Source organism: Bison bison, unplaced genomic scaffold (assembly GCF_000754665.1).
Source record: "Bison bison bison isolate TAMUID 2011002044 unplaced genomic scaffold, Bison_UMD1.0 scf7180017864223, whole genome shotgun sequence".
Lineage (NCBI taxonomy): Eukaryota > Metazoa > Chordata > Mammalia > Artiodactyla > Bovidae > Bison > Bison bison.
The window spans coordinates 855972-860888 of NW_011494795.1; the positions used below are offsets into that span (position 1 = coordinate 855972).

Below are 4917 nucleotides of genomic sequence, written 5' to 3' on the forward strand. Positions count from 1 at the left end.
TGGGCTCTTTCTGTCCTGAATGTCTTCTCCGGAGCCAGGAAGCTGGGGAGGAGGGACGCTTGCCGGGGGCGCTGCAGCGAGGGCGGTGGGGGCACCCTTAGCAGGCGGCGGACGGGCCCGGGAAGAGGCCACCTCCAACGTAGCAGGCTGGGCGGGGTTTTCTCCTTCGCCGGCGTCCTGGGGGTCCTTCTGAGTCCGGGGAGGGGGAGGAGGTAAGGAGGGTCTTTGGGGAGGACGAAGGCTGAGGACGGACGGAAACCCTGGAAACATAGGGCAGCCCAGGTGTTCTGCCTGGAGGTGGCCGGCCTGGTCAGTTGCTGCAGCTCCATCACCCTGAGGCTAGAACGCAGACCTTGGACCAGAGCAATGATGACAGGGAGTGAAGGCCCTGATGCCCTGGCGCCCTGGCGTGGGCTGGACCTAAAGGTCCTGGAAGAGAAATGTACTGTCGGATCTCACCTATGGACTCCCATGTTTGAGAGTGGTTGAATGATGAGCTATTCCTGGAAACCTGTGGTTAGCATGTTAGATGGACAGAACGCCAAGTGATGACCTGACCGACCTCCACCTGCTCCATGACCTGGCTCCATCTCCTTTTTTTGACAGTACTTCCCCATGACCCCCAACGCCCTCCCCCCCATCATCATTAACTCACCAAAATCTTTGTGTTCCTTTCTCAGACGGATACATTTCACACCTGGTAATAAATAGAGCTTGCAATTCCTGTAAGATATCCTATTCACAGACATGCTTCTTGCTTTTGTTTAATGTTGCCTTTCAAGAACAAGCCTCAGCTGAAGCGCCTGGGATTGTAAATAGATGCATTTGTACTTAGTGCCATTAATTTCTGCCCCGGGGGGAGGGGGGGGCGTAAATCAAGAAAGAAGCAGCTGTAGACAAATCCTTTGATAAGTTTCAGTTTAATTGCATTTGATAAAGACCTAGAGTTAGGTCAGTGATAACATTGGCGGAATTCCTACACTTTCCCATGGCCTTAGCTTCTCCTTTAAAAGTACCCATCATGCTGCTATGATTTTTGCCTGTTTTCTTGTCTGTCTCCTGAATTAGCAGTTGGGGACAGTGTCAACTTCATCTCTATCATATATTAATAACTTATACCCCTCCTCTGCTTAAAACCCTCCAAAGGGTAACCGTTTCAGCTTATCCTCAGCCCCTGGCCCTGTGCACCTTCCAACCTTCATGTTCCAGCTACAATGGCCTTGCTGTGCACCCTGCCCACCTAGGACCTTGGCAGCTGATTCTTCTGCCTGAAATATTCTTCCCTCAAAGGCATAAAGCAGGCTGCTTGTCATCCTTGATGAGCTCAAATGTCATCTCCTCAGAGAGGCGAAAGGCCCAATAAGAAAACCATCACACCCCCCCCATCTCTCATTATACTGGAATTTTCCTTATAATCTGAAATTTCTTATTTACTCATTTATCATGTTTTTCCCTCCTAGACGGAAAGCTCCCTTCTTGTCTTTCTTTACCAATGTATTCCTATTGCCCATTGGATGTTGTCTTAGTCTCCTTAAGCTGCCACTACAAACCATCACAGACTGGGTGGCTTACCCAACAGAACTTTATTTCTCATAGTTCTGGCAACTGAGAAGTTCAAGATCAAGGTGCCACCAAGGCAGATTTCATTCTGAGGGCTCTTCTCTTGGCTTGTGGTGGCATCATCTCACTGTGTGCTCTCTCAAGAGATCAATCTCTGGTGTTTGTTCCTCTTCTTATAAGGATACTAATCATATTGGATTAGGCCCCCACCCTTATGACCGAATTTAGCCTTAATTGCTTCTTTAAAGGTGCTGTCTCCAAATACAGTCACTTTGGGGGCTACGCCTTGACATATGAATTTCTCAAGGGATACAATTCAGAACATAATCAAATGTATAAATTTGTACCCTGTATGAACCCATAGGGCAGGATCAGCTGGGACACTACAGAGAATACAGGGAGCCCCAAAATATTCAGTCAGGTGGGCACGAGCAGTCTGCAGAAGTGGTCCCTGCATGGAGTGGGTCAGGGCCTCAGCCTGACTTTTTGAGAGTCACCAAGAACCCACTCTTCCTCTCTCTCCCTCCCTGATTACCTTTGCCTCACCTGTTGGGCTGGCCCTAAGGGTCCCACCCCTATGAAGAACCTTTCCCCCTGATGAATCAATAAATCCTCCCTAGGTCTCGTGTGAGTTTCAACAGGGTGACTGGGTGTGCTGAGGTCAAAAAATTCCAACAGACAATCTGGCAGAGTGGAGGTCTAGGCCTGGAATCATGGTGAATTCAACAAAGAGATCACCGTGAACTCCCTTTTGCCCCCTCCACACTACCATAGGATTTAACCCCAAAAGCCTCTCCAGAGCTGATCTGGGGTGACTTATCAGATCAGGGGCCCCCACTTCCCGCAGTTACATTTCCAGCGAAGGACAATGAGGATTTGTGGGAGGAAGATGAACACTATGGCTGCTGCCCTTCTGTTACCAAAGGGAAGTCTAATTATACTATTTTGCTAGGGCCAACAGACCAAAACACCTGCTTTAGAAAAATTTTCAGCAAGAAGAATGTACCTCAAGACAGGTGCGGGGGGCGTCGCTGTGGTCCAGTGGTTAAGAATCTGCCTTGCAATGCAGGGGGCGTGGTTCCATCCCTGGTGCAGGAAGATCCCACATGCCTGGGCAACTAAGCCCACGCGCCACAACTTCTGAGCCTGCCTGCTGTAACCACGGAAGCCTGTGCGCCTAGAGCCCATGCTGTGCAGTAAGAGAAGCACCGCACTGAGAAGCCTGTGCACAGCAACTGGAGACTAGCTCCCGCTCGCCACAAGAGATAAGGCCGCGCAGCAATGAAGACCCAGCACAGCCAAAAAGAAAGAAATAAATATCAAAATAACACTTCAAAAAAGACAGGTGCTGTGAGAGCCCAGAAGAAGGAAGGTTTCCGGCAGAGGTGATATGTGAGAAATTAGACAAAGAAGACTCAGATCAACATCAGCTTCAGGGTGGCCTTTCCAGGTGGTTTCTGCGATTCTGGCTGCTGTAAAGTTACCCGATGTAATGTTACACATTTTTAAAAGTAATAAATGGGGATTTCCCTGGTGGTCCAGTGGCTAAGGCTCCATGCTCCCAAAGCAGGGGGCCAGGGGTTCGATCCCTGGTCAGGGAAGTAGATCCCACATGCTGCAACTAAGACCTAACATGGTCAAAGAAATAAATAAAAACAAATATTATAAAAAAAAAAATAAAAGTAATAAATGTTCTTATTCTTTTCATACAGTTAGTAAATTTTATTTTTTTAAAGAACGTGTTTGTCAGTTTAATTTTTTTTAATTAAAAAAAATTGTATTTGGCTACACCACGGCATGTGGGTTCTTTAGTTGCAGCATGCAAACCCTTAGTTGAGGCATGTGGGATCGAGTTCCCTGACCAGGGGTCAAACCCGGGCCTCCGGAGCTTGGAGTTTTAGGCATTGGACCACCAAGGAAGTTCGGCAGTTAGTACATTTTAAAAGCCACTAACAGCCAGACTTTTGAATCATGTGAAATAGTTAAATATTTGAAACAATTTATAACCTTAACAGATTCTTTTCTTCTCAAGCACAATGTTCTTCTCAATTCCTGGTGGACAAGCAAAATTCTCCCAATTCCTTAAGCACTTCTCATGACGACAGCCAGCACTGATTGAGCACTTAACTACGTCCAAGTACAGACTTCCTTTGTGGCTCAGTGGGAAAGAATCCACCTGCCAACGCAGGAGAGGAAGGTTAGATCTCTGGGATGGGACGATCCTCTGGAGAAGGAAATGGCAACCCAGTATTTTTGCCTGGGAAACCCAAACCCACTCCAGTATTTTTGCCTGGGAAATCCCATGGACAGAGGAGCCAGGTGGGCTATAGTCCGTGGGGCTGCAAAGAGTCACATGTGACTTGGCGACCAAACAACAGCAAATGTCCATGCACTGCTCTGTGTGTTCACTCGTTTTACCCTTACTGCAGTCTCATGGGGTCTTATTTTTCTTAAAGAAAACTGAATTGAGGCACCAGGACAGTTATGTGACTTTCTCAAGGTCACAAAGCTCTCAGGGAGAATGCAAAGTCTACTGGTATCTGTCCCCATGATGGTGACTGATCCCATCAGTGAGTGACATCTGTCTAGCACTTTTAACTTTCTTAAGGGGACTCACTCAAATCTGTCCCCCCCACCCCCTGGGGACCCCGCAGCTACTCCCCTGGTCCCACCCAACTCCCTCTCTCTGGGTGGGCTCTTTTGCCAAGGATGAGGGAGAGGCCCAGCTGGGACCAGGATTCAGGCTGCGGGTGTCCAGCCTTTAAGGTCAGCCAGACTGGCCTCCTTCTAGCAGAAAAGACTCGCTCTGTTCCTGTTAAGGCAGATGGAAGCGCCTGCTTGGGCCAAGGAGTGTCCAAGGAGCGGCCTGGTCTCTTCTCATCGCGGTTGTCTTGAGCGTCGCAAGGCCTCTGACAGCGCTGTGGGCCCAGGGACATAAGCCTCATTTTGCAGCAGGTGCAGAGAGGGTAACCAGAGGAAGGGCATCAGTGCCAACGCCTGCGCCTGGGCCCCTGTGCTCAGGTCCTTCTCTCTGGAGGGACACAGTTCTCAGGTCCACCGCCCAGCTCCGGGCACACGGTGGCTCCTCAGCGGTTCTTGAACGGAGGGCAGCATCTCCAAGCCGTGTGCGTCATGAGCGAAGGCGCCTGGAGAAAGAGCCCAAAGGGCCCTTCTAGAGGTTTCGCAGCGTCGCGCGCGCCTCTGGGGACGCTGAGTCAGAGTCGCCGGGCGCGGGCACGGACGCTTGGAGGGGAGGGGGCGCCGACTGGAGGAGCGGGCACCGGGGAGGGGAGGGATCGAGGGGAGAGGAGGGGCGCGGCGATGGGAGGGAGGAGGGGGCGCAGATTGGAGGAGCTG

The 4917-nt window shown here is 50.3% G+C and overlaps 1 protein-coding gene across 1 annotated transcript in view; it reads left to right on the plus strand.

Moving 5' to 3' along the window:
• Positions 1–4604: 4604 nt before the first annotated feature.
• Positions 4605–4917, plus strand: part of TMEM130 (transmembrane protein 130) — a 17133-nt gene continuing 16820 nt past the window's right edge. The window contains exon 1 of the mRNA XM_010845742.1: positions 4605–4685. The gene's annotated coding sequence lies outside the window, so the exon portion shown is untranslated. The remainder of the gene's footprint in view (positions 4686–4917) is intronic.